The sequence below is a fragment of the Hibiscus syriacus genome, unplaced genomic scaffold, assembly GCF_006381635.1.
Source record: "Hibiscus syriacus cultivar Baekdansim isolate YM2019G1 unplaced genomic scaffold, ASM638163v2 tig00117048_pilon, whole genome shotgun sequence".
NCBI lineage: Eukaryota > Viridiplantae > Streptophyta > Magnoliopsida > Malvales > Malvaceae > Hibiscus > Hibiscus syriacus.
The window spans coordinates 4974894-5001746 of NW_024063538.1; the positions used below are offsets into that span (position 1 = coordinate 4974894).

Below are 26853 nucleotides of genomic sequence, written 5' to 3' on the forward strand. Positions count from 1 at the left end.
TCCGCATCTGCCACACTCCCCGTCAAGCTAACAAGCTTGCTGATGAACTTGCCAACTTGGGACGTCGAGTAAACCTGGGACTTTCGTTGCTTCATCAACCTCATGTTGAAGTCCAGCAACCCTTCACTACTAACAAAACAGTAGTGAGCAGTAGCTACAATCACTGATTTCAGTGTCATCTTTCTAACCAAAAAAAAAAGTATAAAAGTATAATATTATGTTAAAGTTGTCAAGATATACATAATTAATTAGTTTAACGTTTAATTAATTATTTCGTGATAGATGTATTTAATAATTAATGATGAAAACAAATTAATTTGACACTAATTAAATTAAAAAATAATTCAAAATCAATTCAATTAAAAGATATCATTACTTGAGAATTATATCAAATACTATTGAATTTATATATAATTCATTTACCATTCTAGTTATATTCATTTGTTAAAATTATTCATTTACCATTCTACTTATATTCATTTGTTAAAATTAATTTTATAAATATATAATTTGTTAAAATTATTTTAAAAGATATATATTTTTACATAAAATGTTTTCGTTCATCAATGTTATTTATGTGACAAAATTTAACATTTAAAAAATATTGGATATGGAATTATATTAATATATATATATATATATTCCCATTTTATTTAATATAATATATTAATCCTCAAATGAAAAGACCATAGTACCCAAATGAATTTGTTGGCCTTAATTACCATAAATATAATTCTAACGTGTAATTTTAGCAAAATACATCCTCCCAAATGTCAAAAATGTTATTTACAGCCTGTAAATTGCAATTAAAGTACAATAATACCCATACTAATAATCCATATTTTCATGTACCCCATAGTAATTACGTCACTTCAAAAACCAAATAAAACTCGGCGGTTCATGTTAAATTTTTTTTATTGGCACTGCATCGGTTATTTACTTTTTCCGCTACTTTCCTCCCCGCCCCGGAACACCACCGTCTCTGGGTCTGGCGCAACTTCAACGTACTTGAAGGGAGCTCAGGTCCCTAAATTATCGGTAATTTGCTTCTACCTATGTTGTACATTTTTTTAAATGTTTTGATATTACAGTTCTTTGATTCTAGTGCCGAAGAATGCTGGAAATGAGGTTTTGATTTTAACTTCCATGAGTTTGTAAGTGTGGATTGTTTCTTTTTGTATGAAATTTTTCGTTTCTATTAAGAATTTTTTACTTAGATATGACTTGTTTTAATTTTTGGTACATTGTTTGTTTGTCAGCTTGGTAGTTCTTTTTTTAGGGTTGATAATTAGGTCATTTCTTGTTTTTTTTTTCGTTAAAATATCTATATATGTAACTGTATGCCTTTGTTTCTTGTGCTTGGAGCAAAATTTGATTCGAAGTTATTGATCAGTTTAAGGAACATATACGAAAACCTTTAGTTATAGTTGCTTGATGGTAGCTATGTGAGTGGATATGTCTTTTGCATTATGTTTCAGCGTCTAGGGTAATTTTTAGCTTCAATCCTGTCATTCTCTTTCCCCTTTTGTAGATTCTGTACAGTATGGTGACTGATATTTTGATAAAAGTTTCAAGATTTACGAATGTCGATTCAACGTTCTGAGTTAATCTGTATCGTTTGATGTTTTCATGATGCATGTTTTCCTTCTTTCTCCTGTCCATTTGATTGCTGTTCTGAGTTTATTTACTTTGCCATTATCCAACCAGGTCTTTTGGGGGTGTCTTGTCACTTTTGAATTAAACTACATGCCGGTTTATTAACTCAAATGTTTTCTTGTCGTGCTCTGAGTGATTTTTCTTCTTGACCGGTTCCTTCGTCTTTCTGTAGTAGGTTATTTTATCATTCAGTTTTTCCTGTGCTACGTAATACGTATAGGTGGCTGTGCTAATTGCACAAACTTATGCAATCATGATCCATTGAGAGACATACACTTACGAAGTATGCTCGCTGCATTTTTGTTTCACGTGCATGCCTATTTTATGCATGAAACTCTTTTAATTAAATGAACACCGAGACAAGGAACATGATCGGTCATTTATTTTAAGTTGTGGTTTGCCTTCTTTTATATGTGGGTTGGTGGGGAGCAATTTTCCTTCTTCTTATCAATTTCATCTTGCGCACGTGTTTCATGTTTTAAATGAAAGTTCGTGCGTAGTCTTTTTTATGTTTTTGTTTTTCTCTAGCTGGAAGTTTTCCCATATATGGAAGGTACTTAGGCCGGGGAAGAAAAATTCTGTATAGAAGTAGATTTACAGAACCAATACGCTGCTCAAATCCATGTCAGTTGAATTTATTGGTAAAATTGTGTTTCTTCGTAGTTTCTCCCCTCACTTTGATAAGTATTTTTCACTTTTTAGCCATATGGAACTTTATCTATATTGAAATAAGTTTCTCGTGTCAAGTATGTTAGAATGTGCACTTTGTTTTTCATGTTGCTGCTAGTGCAACTGTAGGTTTGAAAGTAGCTACGAGTGAATGTCTCTCCCTATGTTGCTCTGACTCTTCATTTTTCTTGAAATTCCCATGTCCGGCACATTTCAGGACATGAATATGGGGATATGACTCCAAATACATGGAAAGCCATATAAAAAAATTGAACTCGCTTGTCATGAGTATACCAATTTCCGACACTAAGAGCCGAGTCTGATTAAGATAGTTCTCTCATGCATTGAAGAAGATAATCAAGTTGGATGTATTAGTTGCTTAACGCCATGTGGATATTACCAACTCTACAGTGCACACATATTGTAATGTGAGGACTTGTTTAGTCTTTTCTTGGCATTTCATAGGTATATCTGAAAACCCACTTCTTTGTGTCGACATGATTTCAGATTATCAGTAATTTTTGGCACAAACAGAAGAGTACTTTCAATCTGGCAAAGGCCGCTGAACTTTGATTTTTTGCTGGAAACCATTTTGTAAAAAATTTGAGTATCAAACTCTAATTACATCTCAGTAATCTATTTTTTTTCTTTTTAATTTTGACATATCTTCAATATAAAAATTCACAATTTTATTGTTTCATTTATGTTAACTTCCTTTCTGGTCTTTCTTATAATAAGCCTCTCTTTAAGTTCATTCCAAATGAATTAAACTGTTAAAGGTGACCTGATTGAAAAAGATCTTGAAGACCATACAATTTCCTTGATAGTTTGAAACTTATTCTTTCATTTCTTCGTGGTCTTTGCAATTACTAAGGTGCCTGCTACCTGTTAGGTACTACAATCTGAGAATTATTACGAAAAGTGATTCTGGTCATTGAGATCATCTGAGATTTAAAAGTATTTGTAAACTGATGAAAGAAAGGATCTTCAAGTGATACCAAGGCTTAGGTTGACCTTGCATTATGATCGGAAGTTTCAATTTCGTGCAAACTCTATGCAAAGAAGGTGAACCTGGTTATGCAGTGAGTACAAATTCATTGTAATCAGAATCTTTGGCCACGGTTTTGCCTTATCTGGCATATTGTTTGTTGTAAAAAGTGGTTTCTCTGGTGGAATAACAAATATTTTATGTTTGGCGCGAGACTTTAATGCCATATCTATTCCTATTTCTTATATACTTTAATAAGTTCTATTTTTGTTTGTTAGTAGACCTAGATTTGCTTCGGTTACCTTGTATAAGCTTTGGCACTGCAAAGTAAATATAGTTGTTTTAAATATGCTTTAATTAATTGATATTATAATGGTTCAACAATACAAAGGAGAGAAAAGACTACAATTCTTCTCTCTTCTGCAGTTTTTGAACAAGCCTATGTTTTGTTTTCGCACTGAGTTGATGTTTTCTTTTGAATTTTAGTAATTCCTTTTTTATTGTTTAATTCATTCAACTGCAGTGCACAGGTTATGCAAGTGAATTGTAGTTTTGGTACTTTAAAGTCTTCAAATTACATAGGTGTTGGGTTTCTTGCAGAAGATGAGTAGCTTGGTTGAGAGGCTCCGGGTTAGATCAGAACGAAAGCCAATTTACAATTTGGATGAATCAGATGATGATGCAGATTTTGTGTCTGGAAGATCTTGTAAAAATGAGGAGAAGTTGGAAAAGATTGTCAGGGATGATGCGGTCAGCCACTTTTTGCTTGTGATATTTATTTTTATGTTTTCCAGTAAAAGAATTACCTCTAATTAGGATAGCTTTTCTTCCTGTCCGTATTTAATCAGATTTAATCTTCATATAGTCTTATGTTGTGGAAATTCAGTCTTTCTGTTGTGAAAAGTGCTGATGCCTTGAATAAAACAATGCTGGCATTCTGTTACTCTCTTTAATTTCTGTTTTTTTTCTTTCAAATTTATATATATGGAACATTCAAATGGTTCTTGTTAATTTGTTTTACTACCCGTTTACCATTTTTAATGATTAAAATCACAGAAAAGAAACTCCTGTCAAGCCTGTGGAGAGACTGAGAATCTCTTGAGTTGTGCTACATGTACTTATGCATATCATCCAAAGTGCTTACTTCCTCCAGTGAAAGCTCCTCCTCTTCATGACTGGAGATGCCCTGAATGCGTATGATTAAATAGTGCTTTCTGATATTGTTACTACTATATATTGGACTTCTGTGAACCATTCACAGCAGCTTAGAGTTACCTTTTTTTCGCTCGCAGGTTAGCCCTCTGAATGAAATTGAAAAGATATTGGATTGCGAAATGCGTCCTACTGTGGCTGATGATAATGATGCTTCCAATACGGGTTCAAAGCAAATATTGTGAAACAGTATCTTGTAAAGTGGAAGGGGTTATCTTATTTGCATTGCACTTGGTAATTTTCAGATTAATTATGTTTATAATATTGTTTATAGTGAACATTAACTATATATCTACATGGTGATGTTAGGGTACCTGAGAAGGAGTTCCTAAAAGCTTTCAAATCCAATCCTCGTTTAAGGACTAAGGTGAACAACTTCCATAGACAAATGGCATCAAAGAATAACTCCGAAGATGACTTTGCTGCCATTAGACCTGAGTGGACTACAGTTGATCGAATTCTTGCTTGCAGGTTCACCTATCAAATAACGTTTTCTTATGTATACTGGCATATGCATGTTATACATGTATATCGTAGTTCTTTGTCCTTGAGTTTGGTCATCTGATTTCAATAATCATCTTCATGCACATTATCATCTGAGTTCTCGATATTTATTTACTTAACTGTTTGTGAATCTGGCTTGGTGTTTTTGTGCCATGCTTTAAGTTTTGTTTCTGGTTCAGTAGCTAATGTAACATTTGAATGTCTGTTATGGATACCGACTTCTTCAGGGGAGACGAGGATGAGAAGGAATACCTTGTTAAGTATAAAGAACTTCCTTATGATGAATGTTATTGGGAGGTCAAATCAGACATATCTGCATTTCAACCTGAAATTGAGAGATTCAATAAAATTAGGTCCAGATCTCGTAAATCTGCTAGTCAGCAAAAAAGCAGCCTTCAAGATGCTGTTGAGTGCAAGAAAAAATCAAAGGAATTTCAGCAGTGTGAACATAGTCCCGAGTTTCTTTCTGGAGGTACATTCTATTTCTTTTTCTCGGCAATCTTGCACTTGACTGAGTATGCTCACACAGTCAGTTATTATTAATTACTAAAATAATTTTAATTACATTCTAGGCACATTGCACCCTTATCAGCTTGAAGGATTGAACTTCTTGCGTTTTTCTTGGTCCAAACAAACACATGTAATTCTTGCTGATGAAATGGGCCTTGGTAAGTCCTGTTAGCGAGCAGATTGCTTTTTGAAGGACTTTTTCCTTATATTTTATATAATAGGTTGCAAATTCTTTGTCTTGTTTGCTTTTAGGTAAAACGATCCAGAGTATTGCTTTCTTAGCATCTCTTTTTGAAGAGAAGATTGCTCCTCATTTGGTAGTAGCACCACTTTCAACATTACGGAACTGGGAACGGGAGTTTGCAACATGGGCTCCCCAAATGAATGTTGTATGTACATGAGAAATATAAAATTACCAATTATGATTCCTTATATATGCTATTTTAATCAAGAATAGTATGATGCAGGTTATGTATGTAGGTTCTTCCCAAGCTCGGGCAGTAATAAGGGAGTATGAATTTTATCATCCTAAAAAGGGTCATAAGAAGATCAAGAAAAAGAAATCTGGCAAAATTGTTAGTGAAAGCAAACAAGATAGGATAAAATTTGATGTTCTTTTAACGTCATATGAGATGATTAACTTGGACACAGCATCGTTGAAGCCAATAAAATGGGAGTGCATGGTATATGTTGGAGCTCATTGAGTCTGTTCAGTGGTTTTTTAGTGAGTTTTTGCTCATACATGATTCACTGTGTAGATCGTTGATGAAGGACATCGGCTCAAGAATAAGGATTCCAAATTGTTTCTTTCATTGAAACAGTATACCAGTTACCACCGCACTCTTTTGACTGGAACTCCTCTTCAGGTTTGTTCTTTGTTTTGGTATTACATTAGAGATCTTGAAAGTTATCACAAATAACATTAAAATATTTTCAATGAATCACAAACATGTTTTCCCTTAGCGTTGCAATTATTTGCATGCTATTCCTTTCATACCATGCTTTGCTATATAATATCTTTTATTGTCTCAACTCTCAATATGATAGCCTATATTCTGATTATCGTCTAACCTAAAAGCCAGTAAACTCTTATGAGAAAATCTTTGAATTTAAAGTTCGATGTTAAAAAATAGAGTCAGGCTTCTCTTTTGTAAGTAAGGGTTGCTAACCATGGAACTTAAAATATGTCTGCAGAACCTTGTACTTATTTCTAAATAAAGTGAAAGATTGTTTACAATAAAAGGTTCATATAAGCAGTTCCTTGAATGACTTTGTTTCTGTTTATCATCTCCTGGCCCATCAATTCTCTCCCAAGGATGCAAGAAGCTTACTAAGTTTGTTCTAGTTCTGGCTTTTTCGTTGCTGGTTTTTAACCTTTTATGATTATTTCAGTCTGTCTTTGTTTTCTGTTTTTCTTTCTTTCTCTCTTTTCTGTGATTATTTCAGAATTTACATGCACACATTTTTATATATGTATGATATTTTGATTTATGACTTACTCGTGGACATTTGTTTGATTCTAGAACAATCTGGATGAACTTTTCATGCTAATGCACTTTCTTGATGCTGGAAAGGTTAGTATCACTTTAGTTGTATGGAATATGGATTTTTTTTTAAGTAAAGTTCCTGGAAGATTTTAACGTTGTTTGAGGATTTTCTAAAGCATATTTTTTGGTTCACCTATATGTAGTTCGGAAGTTTAGAAGAGTTCCAGGAGGAATTTAAGGATATTAGTCAGGAGGAGCAGATTTCAAGGCTTCATACAATGTTGTCCCCACATCTCCTTAGAAGTATGTTTCTTAAGCTTTTACACAGGAGCATATGCACTATTGTCTTGTTTAGTTAGTTCTTTATTCTAACTTGTGCAAAGAATGTAGTCTAACTTCTAAAGGCTTTGTCTTCAATACCCTCATATCCTGTGGACAACAATTATTGTTTGTTCAACATCTGTTTCCATAAAGCAACGCAGACTATTTTGCTTTGGCTTTCTTCTTCTTCATCTATTTCTTTCTTTTTGCCTCCTCAGTGGATTTGGTTTTATAGGGAAAGAGTATTTTTATCCGTGTGGATTTGCTACTTGGATCCATACTTTGGGAATTTACTGGTCTTGCTGAAATAGTGGGTACTGTTATTTATGAGTGCAGGGGTGAAGAAGGATGTCATGAAGAAACTTCCTCCAAAAAAAGAACTCATTTTACGCGTTGATTTAAGTAGCAAACAGAAAGAATATTACAAGGCGATTTTGACTCGTAATTATCAAATACTTACCCGACATGGTGGTGCACAAGTAGGCTCGCTTGTTTTGATGATATAAACTTCTTCTCTTTCTTGTGTACATTTGCTTGCAGGGCAGGTTGCCCAACTACTTAGCTGACATTAGTTTTGTCCCGGATTAGATATCTCTAATCAATGTGGTTATGGAGTTGCGGAAGCTATGCTGTCATCCTTATATGTTGGAAGGTGTTGAACCAGTTATCGAAGATTCAAATGAAGCTCACAAGTAAACTTATATGCTTGCTGTTTTGCTAATTTTTTTTTTTCATTATCTTAATTTTTGTCATTTTTCATCTTAATCTAGTATTGAAACTGTTCTTCTGAATTTTATACTGATCCAGTAAATGTCTCCATCTTCTGCTTCTACCTTTTCTTTATGGCTTTACAGACTGTTCCTTGAATCTTCTGGGAAATTGCAACTGTTGGACAAGATGATGATAAAGCTTAAAGAGCAGGGACATAGAGTTCTTATATATTCACAATTCCAGCACATGTTGGACTTATTGGAGGATTACTGTACTTACAAGGTATTATTTGCATTAGCATGATATTTTATGGTTAAATTGTTGGTTCGCTGACAAATGAGGAAGTTTTACTCATTATTGGTTCCCCTTATATATTTTTTAGAACTGGCAATATGAACGTATAGATGGAAAGGTTGGTGGAGCTGAGAGGCAGATACGCATAGATCGGTTTAATGCCAAAAATTCTTCCCGGTTTTGCTTTTTGCTTTCTACTAGAGCTGGTGGCTTGGGTATAAATCTCGCGACTGCAGATACGGTTATCATTTATGATAGGTCAAGCAATTACCCTCTCTTGTATTTCAACGGATATGAAGGGGTTTATAATGAGACCTCCCTTTCTTATCAAAAAAAAATATTTTGTAGTGGGGTGTATATGATTGAAATGCATTCTTCCATAATTGTTGATTGGTTTAGTTTTATGCTTTATTTCATTTAAGTAGTGTAAATATTGACTGTTAGGTAAGATTAATTGGGATTAGAGCATAAAAAATCAGTAAGTAAGTGTTTTCATAGATGATTGATAAAGACAGGCTGCGAAGATGGAAGGACTTGATTCTCAAATTTTTATGTAAAAGTCGTAGCAAATTATCAAGATCCAGAAACCTGATATTGCCTTTACAATACCATGTGACAGAATATTAGGTTTCTTGTATTGTAGAGCGAATGATCATGAAATATTAGGTTTCTTTTGGTGACTTTCAGTTTACTTATTTGTTTATATAATATTTTAAGGTTTAGGTATATTACATATTCCCTTTGGTTTTTGTTCAATTGAAAAGTGAAAATGTGGGTCTTGCCTCTACAGTGATTGGAATCCGCATGCTGATTTACAAGCAATGGCTAGAGCTCATCGACTTGGCCAAACAAATAAGGTTCAAGTTGATTCCTTGCTTTATATAAGGCAAGCCATTCTCTCTCTCTCTCTTCCTGTATTCTTATGAAAAGTATTTCTGTGTTATAGGTGATGATTTATCGGCTCATAACTCGAGGATCCATTGAAGAAAGAATGATGCAGATGACTAAGAAGAAAATGGTTTTGGAGCATCTTGTTGTTGGGAGGCTGAAGGCTCAAAATATGAATCAGGTACTTCTGATTTATGACATAGCAGTTTATAAAAGGATTCAGAGATTAACTAATTTGTGGGCTAGGTATGAGGTTATAATGATTACATGGTTCAAGAAGGATCTAACTTACTGAGCTTTATATAGTATTTTCATATTATTGAAATAAATTTCAAGACTGCACAAGATTTGATCCAATGTGCAATGTAATATGAGAACTTTGATTCGGTGCAACGTGAACATGAAACTTTGATTTGTACACTTAAAATTGTACCATGTAGGTATGGTGTTAGCATGTCAAATCAAATCAAAATTAATGTTTCATGTATACAATTGCACAAATCAAGATTCCTGTGTTATATTGCCCATTGGATTGAAGATCGTGTGTAGTTTTGGGACTTATCCCTACATTATTATGCTGGAATAAAATGGGTTTTAAAACAAAAAATAGAACCCTTAAATAAATAGACTGCTGAAGAATGACATCACGGTTGGGTTTGATATGAAAGTACATTGTCATTTGGGATATCCCAACCAATTATGGAAACGCATTTGCCCTTGCTAATTGTCTATGTGGTGTCAATAAACCAATACAGTGTGTTGTGAATTCTTGAAATTCCAACCCTCTATTTCTCATGCACATTCTATTGAATGGAAGTCTAATTTTTTTGGTGTCTATTGGGAGATGTTGGGTTAGTATCGAGTTTATTGTCAGATCTTGCTTCCTCTCCATAAAGAAAGAGTTGCCATCTTGTAGCTGGATTTTTAATTCGTTATTATTTACTTTAGGAAGAGTTAGATGATATCATCAGATATGGCTCGAAGGAACTATTTGCTGATGAAAATGATGAAGCAGGAAAGTCCCGCCAAATTCATTATGATGCTGCTGCTATTGATAGGTAATCCATTATTCACAATTGTTGCTACATCTTGATTGATGATGGCCTCTTCCGATTTAAAGTTAATTTCTCGGTTTTATTTTCCCCTTTTTTAGATTACTTGATCGTGAACAAGTTGGCGATGAAGAGGCTTCAGTGGATGATGAAGAGGAAGATGGATTTTTGAAGGCTTTCAAGGTTTGGTTATTTTTATATCTTAACTTCTTCTGTATTATTCTTTTACTGACTGATGAACTAATATGGCTTGCAATTGTTCACTTCTAGAATTACCAATTTTAGGATTGACACAAATATGACCTGATACATGTTAATTGATTTTCTTCCCCGGAATTCTCATCATTGAAATTCCATATTTAGCACATTTAAAGTAAGAATTTTTTTTTGTAAGAAAGAGTTCTTACCAGTGAGCATTGTTGGCGTATTGGTTTGATTTTTTTTTGGAGTTCCAAAATCTAGTGATTTTTTTTAACGAGGCCTAGCATTCTTATAAAAAAAATCTAGTGATTATGGATTCTGCCTTTTATGGCATTTTGTTAAGCATAATATCTCGACTAATAGAACATTCAGTGCAGTGATAGTGTACTGGATTCTTGAGTGATGAGACTTGCCTATTAGTTGTCCAAGATATTTTACTTTGCGAAATAATCAGCACCTCATCATAGTCTGTGACTGCCATATATGTAAGGCTGTTTATTTCTCCATGGTTCCAGTTACTTTAGGGCAGCCATCTGTCTACATTTTATTGTTCTTTTCAAAGGTTGGATTTCTCAATTACAGGCAACCACAACATGTAACGCCTTAGCCTGTGCCATATATGTAAGGCTCTTTATTTCTCCATGGGTCCAGTTATGTTACAGCAACCATCTATCAATCTTTGCGTTACATTACTGCACTTGCCTGCATTTGAGAAATCAAACATTTTTAAAGAGTAATAGAGTTTTGAAGGTCAGTTACATGAATTGGTGGTTTAATGAAATCTGTTCCAATGGAAAAATTGGAGTTGACATTATCATTGGGTGGTTTTGTTTGTTCTTTGTAGACTGTTTCATTGATAAGAATTGGGTGTACACCTAATTTGGATGTATTTGGGATGTGGCATATCCACTTTTGGTCATTTTCAATGAATGACATTTAAAACAGTGGTAGGTATAAGTCTGAAATGGTAAAGTTCTGAGCAAGTCTGACCTATCGTTATTCAATTGGCTTTGTTGGACTGTCAATATAGAACCTTACCATGTATACTGCCGTCAATATATGGTTGGTGTTGCCAGTTTGTTGAATCGCGCAGTCTCTCCTTTTTAGACTCACTTTCATATTTCAGTGTCTTTCAGTTTACTGAAGAAAAAGAACTACTGGTGTTTGCTGCAGGTAGCTAATTTTGAATATAAGGAAGAAGAAGAAGCTGTTGCAGAGGAAGAAACTCAAAAATTGACCATGGAGAATAACAATACCATGAACAATTCTGAAAGAGCAAGTTACTGGGAGGAGTTATTACGAGACAAATATGAAGTTCAAAAGGTTGAGGAGTTCAATGCTCTAGGAAAAGGAAAGAGAAGCCGTAAGCAGGTATGTATTATGCCATAATGGCAAAGCTCAAATTTTGATTGAGTCAGATATTGATTTATTTGAGGTGTCTCAGGAGTTGACTTAGCCTCACTCTGCCTATTGATTTTTTGGGTACTTATGTTGTTGCAGTACTTGTTGATTTCCTAGCGTTATCTTGGGAAGATCTATTTTCTATTCTTTTTTTTTTTTGCTAATACTACTACCCTAATTTCTATAGATGGTCTCTGTCGAGGATGATGACCTTGCTGGTTTGGAAGGTGTAATCTCTGATGGCGAGGATGATAACTTTGAAGCTGAACTAACTGATGGCGATACAACTTCATCTGGAACTCAATCTGGTAGAAGGCCTTACAGGAAGAGAAATCGTGGTATGTTTTGTCTGTCCTGAAATGGGGTTGATGCTTTGATGGTCATTATTTATTCATACTGTAGTCATGATTTCTCCAATTTCTAATCATTGCAGTGGATAGTACGGAGCCAATTCCTCTAATGGAAGGTGAAGGAAAGTCATTTAGGGTGCTTGGTTTCAATCAGAGTCAGAGGGCTGCATTTGTTCAGATTTTGATGAGGTCAGTCTTTCCATTATTATTTTGCGTTATTTAATGGAGATAATTTCCTCTCTCTCCCTTTCTTTATGTGGGTGAATGAATTACTTTCCTCTAATATTCCAAGCATCATTGTGTTATTTTGATCATGATTATTTTATTGCATCAGGTTTGGGGTTGGGGACTATGACTGGAAGGAGTTTACACCTCGTTTGAAACAGAAGTCTTATGAAGAGATAAGAGAGTATGCATAGTGGCTTTTTATTCAAATTTGTTATTTTCTTGCTAGATATGTATATTATAGATGTTTTAAACGTTTAATGGTTAAGTCTTAGTTTCGTGTTATTTTTAATGGGTTTGAATGATCTGTGTGCATATGTCATTGGAGTTTTTCCAAAATTTGGTTTAGGAGTATTTAATTTCCTGCCACTTGGTGTGCTGTACAATGGATGGTGTTCTGAATTCATGCCAGCATGAATGCAGTTTATGCTTTCTTGATCTCTTTCTCTTCTAATGCTTGGCTCAAGAATATTTGATCAGTTTAAGTCCATTATTGCAATATGCTCGTTGATTTCTTTCTCCATCTGTACTTTTATTGCATGTTGAGAGCATGAGAATAGAAAGTATTCACTTATGGTCCTTTTTCTCTATCTTATTTTCAGATATGGCTTTCTTTTCTTGACGCATATTGCTGAAGAGTTAACCGACACTCCAACCTTTTCAGGTGATTGATCAATGCTGCAGGGGCATTAATTTTTTTTTTCTTTTTTGTTTTAGTAGTTTACCTTCAATTTTTGGTTTCTTCCCTTGGTGTTTGACATTTGATCTGCAATATATATCTTTGGTTGTAGATGGTGTTCCCAAAGAAGGTCTCAGAATTCCAGATGTACTAGTGAGGATATCTGTTCTGCTTTTACTAAGAAAGAAGGTAAGCTTGCCAATTTGGATTCTTGGAGCTTGATTCTGCTTGGACAGAAAATTGGTTTACATCATCTTAATTTTAAACTATCCTTGTGCATTTCTGAAGGATACTTCAGAGTTAGTGTTTTGTGCAACCAAAACAATATGGAAGATTTAAAAGCGATTTTAGTTAAATTACCTATGAGATTGGTCCATTGAATATATTGTCTTGTTATGTCTATGTTTGAAATAACAGGTTAAGACTGCCTCAGAACAGCCTGGCGCCTCTCTTTTTACCAATGATATTATCATGCGCCATCCAGCATTGAAGGGTGGAAAATTTTGGAAAGAGGAACACGATTTGTTGTTACTGAGTGCTGTTCTAAAGTACGTATCTCTGAAGTTGTTGGACATACACTGAATGGCTGCACTTATTTTTCCAATGTTTTTTGTTTTGTTTGTTTATTGTATTGAAATATTAGTCTGGGTTATCAGAAAATTGATGTTTTTGACTCCATATTTTTCAAAGGTGTTTCTATCAAGTAAAGATGCATTTTCGAAGCTGCTTCCTTCTATGTAATAAATTTCTGTTGACAAACTGTGGCCTGTTTTTTGTACTCTTGGAAGTCTAGTGAAAGTGGGTGCTTTGATGCCCCTATGACACTGCTGCCGATGATGCTCTCGACGTTCGCCTAACCAAAACCCAACTTGAGACACTCCATAAGTTGCTTAGTACTTCTACGGCTAGTGGTTCTCTAGCCACCCAAGGTACTACCCTCAACATTGTCCTTGAACCTAACAAATCCTCATGGATACTCGATTCGAGTGCTTGCGATCACATGACAGGCAACCCCACTTTGTTTCACACTTATACACCTTGTCATGACCAATCCCGAATTCGCATAGCTGATGGATCCTACTCACTGGTGGCTGGAATTGGAAGAGTAAAATTAGTAGAAAATTTCTCCCTTTATAAAGTCCTACATGTCTCAAAATTGTCCTATAATTTACTTTCAATCAGTAAACTTACCAAGGATGAAAGTGTTCTTGCTGAATTTTCTGCAATTGGTTGTGTGGTACAGGAACAAAAATCGGATATTTTTGGAATAAAGACGGTACACAAGAAGGATTGGCTCTATCTACTTAAAAAAAGGACACAATTATGTTATGGCATCGTAGGCTAAGACATCCAAACTTCTTGTATTTGAAGAAACGTCTTCCTTTGTTATTTCGCAATAAAAGTGTGAGCTCCTTGAAATGTGAAATTTGTCAATTATCCAAACACACCCGTGTACCATACCCGTTAAAGCCTTATGTCCAGTCTCAACCTTTCTCGTTAATACACAATGATCTATGGGGAGTCAGTCGTGTAAAGAATGTTACGGGGGCTAGATGGTTTATAACTTTCATTGATGACCACACTAGGGTTTGTTGGGTATACCTCCTTAAAGAAAAATCTGAAACACCCAAAATTTTCCAAAACTTTCACTCAATGGTTCAAACCCAATTTAATTCTACCATACATACACTCCGAATTGACAATGGTAGTGTAGAAAATAGAGTAATGTAGAAAACAGAATAATGTAAAAAACAAAATAAGTCTCTGTTATTTTATTCATATATTCATTCAGTATAACATATTACATATTTATATACAAATTATGCCTCTAAACAGGAGATGTAAGCCCTTGAAATAAGGGATTGAAAACAGAGAATAATTACAGAATCTCTTAACTTAAGGGATTGACAGCTCATTTCTATAATTCCTACAACCTTACACTTACATAACCTACACTCCCCCTCAAACTGATGTATATATGTTGTATATACCCAGTTTGAATGACAGCTCATCAAAAGTCACTCGTGGAAGGGCTTTGGTGATGATATCTGCCAGTTGTTTCTTCGTCAGAATGTACTGCAGTTTTGCAACTCCATTATTGACCTTCTCGTAAATAAAATGTCTGTCTATCTCAATGTGTTTCGTTCTATCATGTTGCACTGGGTTTTTTGCTATACTCGTAGCTGATTGACTGTCACTAAAAATCTCAAAATTCTTCTCGTCATCTAAGTCCAGTTATGTGAGCAGTCTTTTAATCCACATTCCTTCACATATTCCGAGAGACATTGCTCTAATCTCTGACTCAGCACTACTTCGAGAGACAACAGTTTGTTTCTTATTTCTCCAAGTCACCAAATTACCCCAAACGTAGGTACAATAGCCACTAACTGACCTTCTATCTGTTAATTCACCTCCCCAGCTTGCATCCGTATAAACCTTCACTGTTCTATCTTGATTTTTTCTAAATATAAGTTCAGCTCTAGGGGTAAACTTCAAGAACCTTAGAATTCTGTTAACAGCTTCCAAATGTTCTTCTTGAGGATCACTCATATGTTGGCCTTAGTTTAAAAAAGCGTCGCTTAAGCGCGATTAAAGCGCTAAGCGACGCGAGCGAGGCCCCTGGTGCTTCAGCATAGCAAAAGCACTACGCATTCATTAAGCGGTAGTAATCGGCGCTTTTGCAACGCTTTTAGCAAAGCGCTAATCGGCGCTTAATTGCGAGTTTAGAAGATACGATTCTGGGCTTTAGCAGATACGATTTTTGGGCTTATTTAGGGTTTAGCAGGCTATTAAATTATCGGTTTTGGTTTTTTTTTTCTTGTAGCTTCACACTAAGAAACGAAATAGATTGTCACAATCTAGATTGAATGACATGGTGTTTGTGAAATTCAATCATGCCTTGGAGCGCCGAGCTAAAAGTAAGGAGACCGATCCCATTCTTTTGCAAGATATTGATGAGAGCAATGAGTGGTTGATGGGAAGAATGGAAGAAGATGAAGATGATGATGAGGCGGTGTTTGTTGGTGAGGATTTGACATAGAGTGATGTTGCTAACGCTTCCGATGCATATGAGCCTAGTTATCTAACTAGAGCATCAAAAGTAGTGAATGATGGAGCCGGACCATCGAGAAATGATAAAGGAAAATCTCCTGCTCATAATCCTATCTCTAGTAGACCATCTCGTAGATGCTTAGTTGATGAAGATGAGATGGAAGAAGATATTGGAGTGTCTAGTGATGAAGGAGATGGTGTTGTCCGAGTTGATGACGATGACGATTTAAAGGATTTTTAGTTATAAGGAATTGAGGGTTTAGAAAAATACTTTTGTTCATCTCACTTTAGACTAATTTTAGTGTAGACCATCTTTTGAGATTAGTATGCTCGTATAGTCGTATGGTTAATCGTATATAAGTATTTAAGTGTTTATAACTTATAAGTTATAAGTAAATTGAGAATTATATTTTGGTGTTTAAGTACTTATAAGTTTTGAATATATGTATTGACACTTTGATATTTAAGTATTTATAAGATAATTTATAAATATTTTGTATTTTTTTGTGAATTTCGGCCTTTCTGGCGCTTCTTGTGCATAAAGCGAGCGCTTTCGCTTAGCGCTTCGACGTCTAGGACCCTAGGCGCTTTAGGGCGCTTTACGCTTTTTAAAACCAAGATGTTGGCTGACAATGCTCACTGAGTATGCGATATCAGTCTTGGTCAGTGAAAGGTAGATCAACTTCCCAACTAACCTTTGGTAGGTTTCCTTGTTTACTGGATTTCCAGCCTTTCCTTGCAAAATTTCAAGCCTGGCTCCATTGGAGTTTCAACTGGTTTGCAGTCGAGCATCCCAGTTTCTGCAAAAAGATCCAAAACATACTTACGCTAGTTTATGACCAGCCCTTCCTCGAACCTTGCAATTTCCATACCCAGGAAATACCTCATACTCCTTAAACCTTGGTTTCAAACTCCTTTGCAAGATTCATCTTTATCTTTTCTATTTCTTCTATATCACTGCCAGTTATAATCATATCATCTACACAGACAATTAGGAGGGTTATCTTACCACTCAGTGTAATTTTTCTGAATAATGTGTGATCTGCTTGGCTTTGTTTGAAACCATTATGTGTCATAGCCTTAGCAAATCGATCAAACCAAGCCCTGAGAGACTGTTTTAAGCCATATAAAGATTTATTGAGCTTGCACACAATTTTCTTTGTGGCCTTTCTTTCTAATCCTGGGGGACCTCCGTGTATACCTATTCTTCAAGGTTCCCATTCAAAAAACATTCATTATGCCCAGATGATGCAATTTTCAGTCCATGTTAACAGCTACTGATAACAATATTCTGATGGTATTTAATTTTGCAACCGGTGCAAAAGTCTCCTGGTAGTCGATGCCATAGGACCGAGAAAAAATTTTAGCAACCGTCCTTGCCTTGTATCTTTCCACTCTCCCATCCGAATGATATTTGACTGTGAATATCCACCTGCATCCAACAGCTCTCTTCCCTTCTGGCAAATCTGTCAAACTCCATGTTTTATTCTTTTGCAACGCTTTTATCTCCTCTTCCACAGTCTTTTTCCACTCAGGAGATTGAAATGCTTCTCACATTTCTTGGGATTTTCACACTGCTAATGCTGGCCCTGAAATTAGACTGTAATTTCTCATATGTAACATACTTATTTATGGGATGAGCAGTGCATTTTCTTACCCCCTTCCTAATAGCAATAGGAAAGTCATCAAAATCAACAGTAGTAGCCTCTTGGTAACCATCATTACCTTTTGTTTCAGCTGCAACAGGATTCGAATTTGGTTCTTGGCAAATGCTAGGCTGACTGATTTCTTCAGCAACATCTTTTCTTCTTCTTGAGTAAAACACCGAGTTATTTCGGTTGGGGAGTTATGGTTTCAGGGTCATTGTTAGGTGCATTTTTTGTAGTGGTGGAAGGTGTTTTGCACGGACTATAGTGCTGAGATAAGGAGGAAGGTAATTCATCATAGTTATTTAGGTTATTCACATCACCCTCACTAGGAACTGTGAAAGTGTTAGCCGGCTTTGGAGAGATAGTAATAGGTAAAGAAAGGATAGACTGTAAAGAAATTTTGGTTTGAACAGACTGAAATTCCTTGTAACTCTCCCCTTGAATTTCTGTTCTTGAAAAATAAGGTTGGTTTTCAAAAAATGTAACATCAAAGGAGGCATAGGCCTTTTTTGTGGAAGGTGAGTAACACTTGTAACCCTTCTGACTCGAAGAATAGCCCAAGAACACACACTTTATGGACCTAGAATCTAATTTCCCTCTGTTGTGGATATGAACAAAGGCTGTACACCCAAACACTCGAGGAGAAAGACTTGAGTTTAAATGTTTAAAATGGGGAAAAAGTTGAAACAAAACCTTAGTACGAATTTTGAAATCTAAAGTCTTACTTGGCATTCTATTGATGAGGTAAGTGGCTGTAAGAAGAGCTTCCCCCCAAAGATACTTAGGAGCATTAGTAGCAAACATAAGAGACCTAGTAACCTCTAGATGATGTCTATTTTTCCTTTCGGCTACCCCGTTTTGTTGAGGTGTGTTAACACAAGAAGTAAGGTGAACAATGCTTATTTCCTTAAAGAAATACTCAAGGGTTTTATTCAAATACTCACTCCCATTGTCACTCCTTAGAATTTTTATTTTTGTGTCAAATTGGGTTTCAACTTTTTGATAAAAACTTTTAAAGAGAGACTCAACCTCAGACTTTTCTCTCATTAAGAATACCCATGTTGTCCTAGAGTAATCATTTATAAAAGACACAAACCACTTATACCCAGAAATACTTTTGATAGGAGAAGGGCCCCAAATGTCACTATGGATGATGGAAAAAGGTGGTGTTGGTTCAAATTTGGCTGCAATATATGGTTTTCTAGTGTGTTTGGCTATTTGACAAATTTCACAAGAAAACAAATATGAATCTTTATTTATAAATAAGTTCGGTAACATTTTGGAAAGATAGAAAAAATTAGGATGACCTAATCTAGAGTGCCATAACATAATTTTATTGGTATTGAGTTCTGAAGAAAAAATTGGTTTCCTAAGAGCACTGGATAAGTCATGATTATGAGATGCTTTACCTCCAAGGGTGTACAATCCTTTGCCCAGCCTAGCACTGCCAATCACCCTCTTCGAGCCCTGTTCCTGAAAAATGCAAGCACTAGTACTAAACACAACATTACAACCGAAATCTTTAATTAATTTGCTGATTGACAATAGATTGCATGCAAGTCTAGGAACATAGAGGACATTATGAAGTAGTATATTTTTGTGTAATGTAACAGAATCACTCCCTTTGACTGTAGTGAGAGAGCCATCTGCTATTTTGATAGAAACTGGTAAGTTGCTTTCACTATATTCCTCCAAAAGATCAATATTTCCTGTCATATGATCTGATGCACCCAAGACTATTAACCATTGTACGAAGGAAGCATATGGATTATTTCCATCAGTAGTAGTATAAGTCACATTGGTAGGCTTGACTGTCATACTGCTCAAAATCTGTTGCAGCTCCTCTATCTGTTTCTTGCTAAAACTGCTTGTAGAATCATCTTGAGAGGCAATATGGGCCTCCTTTTAAAACCTGGACCGTGTGGGCTGCTAATCGGTTGGTTTTCCGTGCAGCTTCCAACATTGATCTATCATATGGCCTGGTTTCTTATAATGTTCACACCAGAGACGATTTTTCCTCTGCTGCTCTGAAAATTTGAAATCTGAAAATCAGATTGAGAGGGGTTGGTCTGGGAAGTGATTTCGGATGTTGAAGGATTCAGATTAGCCATAAAAAATAGAGTTGAACAGGAATTGATTTAAAGAGAAGCGGAAATCGGATTGATCGCTCTAACCTGATACCATGTAGAAAACAGAGTAAGTCTCTGTTATTTTATTCATATATTCATTCAGTAGAACATATTACATATTTATATACAAATTATGCCTCTAAACTTGAAAACTCTAAGTTAGGAAAGATACTAATCCTAGGAGATGTAATCCCTTGAAATAAGGGATTGAAAACAGAGAATAATTACAGATCTCTTAACTTAAGGGATTGACAGCTCATTTCTATAATTCCTACAACCATACACTTACATAACCTACAGATAGAGAATATTTCAACTCCGTCCTAAGCCCCTTACCTTTATGACCAAGGCATCATACATCAAAGTTCTTGTCCCGACACACCTCAACAAAGCAGAATATACGAGAGAAAAAACCGACATCTCCTTGTTGTGGCTCGAGCCCTAATGTTCACCATGGGTGTCCCAAAATACTTGTGTGGAGAGATTGTCCTCACTGCTTGCTACCTCATAAACCGTCTACCATCAAAGGTATTAAATTTTCAAACACCTTTACATACACTTCAAAAGGCATTTCCCTTATTTTGTTCCCAACCTACCAACAAAAATGTTTGGTTGCAAAACTTTCGTCCACAATCATCAACCCAATCAATCCAAACTTGATCCTCGGGCCCACACATATGTCTTCATTGGCTATTCCCCCACACAAAAGGGCTATAAGTGTTACTCACTAACCTTACACCGAATGTTTGTCTCTCGAGATGTCACCTTTTTTTAGAATGAACCATACTTTGCAACATCTCATCTTCAGGGGGAGACTCTCAATGAAGATGAGACCCTTAATACTCTTCTCATTATACCTCATGATCCTACCTGTACTATCACAAACAAACCTAACAACCCAATAGGTATTGTAATTCCAAATTTAGGGATTGTTTCTCCTGTGCAGCAGCAAGAAATTAACAAAATCAATCACACCCACCGAAGAACAACATCAACATGATCCAAGAAGGCAGCAAGAACAGGCTCCAAAACTTCGGGTATACTCTCGACTACTTCATCCTCCTGAAACTAAAAAGCAGTGCCAATTTCATCCCCAACCGAGGATTGTTCTGAAACAGAAGTCTCACCTCCATCACCATACATCTATCTTCCAATTGCTATTCGAAAGGGAACAAGGAGCTGCACTCAACATCCTATTTCTCGGTTTGTGTCCTATAGAAACTCATTTAAGTCTTATAAAGCCTTTGTGTCTAATGTTGATACTGTAGAAGTTCCGAAAAACATAGAAGAAACTCTTAAATCAACTGAGTGGAGGCAAGTTGTGATGGAAGAAATAAAGGCTCTCAAAGACAATGAAACGTGGGAAGTCTCGGATTTACCAAGTGGCAAGAATACTGTAGGATGCAAGTGGGTCTTCACTACAAAATTTAAACCCAATGGCAGTATCGACCGATACTGCCATCTGCTTGTGGCTTAGGGCTTTACTCAAACCTATGGCCTTGACTACAACGAGATTTTTGCACCAGTTGCCAAGCTAAACACCCTTGCTGTCAACTTGGATTGGCCTTTGACCCAATTGGACGTAAAAAACGCTTTCCTCAATGGGGAATTAAACGAGGAAGTGAACATGTACTTCCCACCTTGGTTTGAAGAGAGCAAGGACCAAGTGTGTAAGCTAAAGAAGTCCTTATATGGACTAAAGCAATCACCAAGGGCGTGGTTCAACCGATTTACCAAAGCTATGACTAGTAGAAGCTATATAAGGACAGGTTGACCACACCATGTCCTATAAACTGTCGAAAAGTGGAAAATGTTGCATTCTCATTGTCTATGTGGACGATATAATATTATCAGGGGACGATTCAAGCGAAATTAAAAGTCAAATAGTTTCATAGTGTTGAATTCGAACTTAAGGATTTAAGGAATCTTAGATACTTTCTTGGAATGGAGGTAGCAAGGTCTAAGGTAGGCATTTCCATCTCCCAAAGAAAGTATGTTCTTGATCTACTTTCAGAAGTTCGTTTGTTGGGCTGCAAACCAGCCGAAACTCCTATGGAATTTAATCTTAAATTAGGAACTGATCAGGATCGAGAAGGTATCGACAGAGGGAGATATCAACGACTAGTAGGGAGACTTATTTACCTATCTCACACTCGTCCAGACATAGCTTTCAGTGTGAGTGTTATCAACCAGTTCATTCATGCTCTAAGGGAGAAACATCTGGAAGCTGCGTACATATTAAGGTATCTCAAGGGGACTCCGGGTAAAGGCCTGCACTTCAAGAAAACTGCCAACCGAAGTGTAGAAGTATACACTGATGCAGACTGGGCAGGTGTTGTTAACTACAGACGTTCTACAAGTGGATACTGTAGTTACGTTTGGGGTAATCTCGTAACATGGAGAAGTAAAAAACAGTCCGTTGTAGCATGCAGCAGTGCAGAGGCAGAGTATCGAGCACTATCCATGGTACATGCGAAGGAATCTGGATACAACGACTACTGGGAGAATTAAAAGTGTCCTATACAAGACCTATAAAAATTCATTTTGACAACCAGGCAGCTGTCAGCATAGCACATAATCCTGTTCACCATGATCGCACCAAACATGTGGAAAATGATCGCTACTTCATCAAAGAAAAAAATTAACTCGGAGGTTTGTGTTACCTACATACCTACGAGACAAGTTGCAGACTTGTTGACTAAAAGCATGAGCAGAAACATGTTTGAAGAAATTATTAGCAAGCTGGGTTTGATAAATATCTACACTCCAGCTTGAGGGGGAGTGTTGAAATTCCTAAAATTAAGGATAAATTACTTACCTTATTCCTAGGAGTTTCCTTGTACAGTAGGATCTAATCTTAGTCTCTAATTCTTAGGGAGTTATTGATTTTTAGGGATTGTTCTCTTATTTACACTTAGACTACTCTATAAAGGCTGTAAACTATTTAGTAAATGATAACAACCTTATTTTTAAGTTTGTTCAGTTTAATTATAGCCTAGTTGATTTTGTAGTTTGGTGGGATATGCTCCAACCATAGTGACCTCTCTGTATGGTGTCTGCTTTGCATGCTGTTTATTTCAGGATTTTCTTAGATGTGAAGAAAGTAAAGCATGTGCCAACATTAACTTCAGATATGTTTATTTTTGCATGATAAGCTATAATGGCACCTTCATTTCTTCAGTTAGCTTGCTGGGACTTGCCTGTTATATTCATTGCATGCTGTTATATTTTGCATGAAAAGCTATAAAGACGTCTGTTGAAATCATTGGGTAGCAATTTGTGTACGTTTATGATAGCCGTGATCGACAATCAATTTATGTGTTATATAGTATACTCTTGCTTTATCTACTGTGATGCAACGCGTATGAAGTTATGAGTTGATTGGAATTGGCCATATGAATATTTTGTATCTTATTTGATTGTTAGGCACGGATATGGAAGATGGCAGGCTATTGTTGATGATAAAGACTTGAGGATTCAGGAGGTCATATGTCAAGAGTTGAATCTTCCTTTATAAATCTTCCTGTTCCGGGGCAAGCTGGTTCTCAAGTGCAGTATGGTGCTAATGCAAATAATGCTGAATCTAGTGGAAACCAGACTCGGGGAAATGACTCTGGGAATGGCACAGGAGGTGAGATAGGCCAGGGGGTTACTGATGCTGCGAACCAAACACAATTGTACCCGGATTCTTCCATTTTGTATCATTTTAGAGATATGCAGAGAAGGCAGGTTGAATATGTCAAGAAAAGGGTGCTTCTTTTGGAAAAAGGGGTCACTGCTGAGTTTGCTATAGAACAGATGGTAAGTTCAATTACTTCTAACTGAAGTTGTGATGTTGGCTAAGGTGTTTTCTGTGAATTATAAATGGGCACTGTCTTGCTGAGATATAATACCTGGTTAGAAGTTATGGCTTGGGCAATTACTATGAGCTTTAAGCTTTTAGTAGGCCTAAAACGACCAAACGTTTAGCGAACCGTTCGGCGGGAAGTTCGTTTATTTATTAAACGAACGAACATGAACAATATTTTGTGTTCTTTTAATTAAATGAATGAACATGAACAGAGGGCTTGTTCGTTCATTTACGTTTGTGAACGTTCGATAATATGTTCGTTAATTTATGTTCGTTTATGTTTGTTTATGTTCGTTTATGTGCATTCATTTATGTTTAGCCCAATCTTTCTAAATCTATTTAAAATATTAAAGCCTGATAAATTTTAATCTAATACCCATAAATATTTTAAAATTCAACTAATTTTAAATACAAATAAAAAAAGCTCAAAACAATTAAATAAAATAATCCTAAAATTGTTAGGAAGAAAAAAATTATTTTCATTTATGTTCGTTTACGTTCATTTATGTTCATTTATTGTGTTCGTTTACATTTGTTCTTTTATTCTTGTTCATTTGTGTTCGTTTATCATTTAAATAAACGAACATGAACGAATACGAACAAACTACATTCCTTAACGAACGAACACGAATAAGAAATTTTTTGTTCGTTTATGTCCGTGTTCGTTTATTTGTTCGGTTAAAGTTAAACGAACGAACATGAACATACCCCCGTTCGTGTTCGTTCGGTTTGTTTACAGACCTAGCTTTTAGTGCATTGTAGTTTTTTGGACTTAGTTTTAACAAGATTGGAGAAAGGTATATCGTATTGCATTCATAAACATCAATGGGAAACCTGTTATTGATTACACCATTTTTTTTCACTTGAAAAGGTAGCGAGACATTCAACGATTTTGTTTGGTGCCTTGACATATATGATATATTTTCTTATAATAATATGAACCAAGGACTATGTCCTGCTTTTACTACAGTAGACAATCCATAAGGTCGTGTCCAATTGTTGGTCGTGCCGACGATCTTCTAGTTTCTTGTACCATGACTCCAGGTTTTTCGTAGAATCTGTTATGAACTTTAAGATACTTGCTGACTTACTGCTCGCTTTCGTCCATAATTTTTGCTTGTAGAGGGAATTAAAAGCAAATGAGGTGCCAAGTGAAGAGCCAGAGATTGGACAAAATGTTGCTGACATGCCAAGTTCAAACACGAGAGAGATGCCTTCCAGAGTGATTGACCGGTTACATTCAATAGATGCAATTGGTAAGCTGTAATTTCTTTTAAGCATTAAACAAGTTGCAGCATTCTTATATGTAAGTACCATTGTCATATACAAGACACGCTAAATTCATGATGGTGTTTGAATAAGAGCAATTAGATATTAGATGTAGGTGTGTAAACGAGCCGAGTCGAGCTCGAGTATTGTTGAGCTCGACTCGAAAACTTTGAAATAAAGCTCGATTCAACTCGAAAACTCGCGAGCTTAAAATTTTCAAGCTCGACTCGAACTCGAAATCCTAAACTGAAGCTCGTGAGCAGCTCGAAAAGGCTCGAAATGAAGAAAAAAAATTCTTAAACTTAACTCGATTGAAGCCTCAAACTTAAACTCGAACATGAACCTTAAATACAAGAAATCTTACTGTATTTTTTTTATAAAAAAATCAATACATAAATATTAATATTATTAATAATTTATTTCTAAAAAAATAAAATTTTAATATATTATATTTTCGAGCTGCTCACAAGCTTTTCGAGTCGAATATTGAGTAGCTCGTTTCGGCTCGTTAAGAACTCGAGTCGAGTCCATTCGATCCGAGTATTTATCGAGCCTTGATCGAGTCAATCTCGAGTAGCTCGCGATCTGTCTCGTCTCATTTACAGCCCTAATTAGACGGTCCATCACCCTCCTGTCACCTTATATGCATTATTTGTGTTGGTTAAAGAGTTTGTTCCTTGTGTTATCGATTTACTGTTCCCAAGTTTGCTTTGGTTATGACAAGAATTATCCTGGTGCAGCACCAGCAGAAATTTCTGCAGCTGCTTGCGACGATGACGCAGACCGACTGGTGTTGCCTCAACATTACAACAAGGTACTTGATTGTGTTTGAAGGGGCTTGAATTTGCTAGATCAAGTGGACATGATATTGCAATTTATTCAGCATCTTAGAAATGGAAATTTGTAGCAAGTGAGGTCTGAGGATCATGTTTTGATTTTCTTTCCCGATTTATTGCAGATGTGCAAGATCTTGGGAGACAATCTTGATGAGAATCAATCAAGCCTTGATTTGAAGAAGAACCTCCTTTTCTTGGAAGAAATATGTGGCGACATATGCCATACTCTTTCACCCTTGCAGCCTGTAGTTGACACAGGTGCAGGTTCAGAGAGCGCTACTGTTAAGTCCGCTTCACCGCCTAACCAACACACTGCCAATGGGGCAGAAGTTGAGATGGAGGACGCACCGAACGAATCTGAAGCACTGAAACCAGCTACTACAAATGACGATGTGACAATGGAAGAAGCAGGGAATGAAGGTGAGAAATCTGATGCAGCGGTCATGTTGGATGATTAAAAAGCATTGCTGCCCTAAACTATCATTTAATTTTATTTAATGATCCTGTTAGACTTTGGCTGGCATTATAAGACAATTTAGGGAACCCACAGGAGTTGGCTTAATTAGTCACAGTTAAAGCTTTAGCTTTGCAGACACTTCAAGAGATCTTACTCATTGCTGAACTGATGATGATTATTATTATTATTATGATACATACCTGAACTGATGATTATGATCTCATTTCATGTTCCTTTTCCTTTCATAATTATAAATAATCCTTCAAACAAACCAATTTCATATTGGTTGATTTGGTATTTATGCGTTAACCCTATGTATTATAACTATACATCGAATGATACTTAGGTGTGATATTGATTATTGTCATGGTATAGGTATCGCATGAACATTTTAAAATGCAGATATCACATCAGATATTTTGAAATACAAATACCATATTATATGATACGGCTTTACACTATTT

General features: G+C 35.9%; 1 pseudogene; it reads left to right on the top strand.

Annotated features, from left to right (window-relative positions):
• The first annotated feature begins 930 nt into the window (after positions 1-930).
• On the top strand, positions 931-26610 carry LOC120197718 (annotated as a pseudogene).
• The last annotated feature ends 243 nt before the right edge of the window (positions 26611-26853 follow it).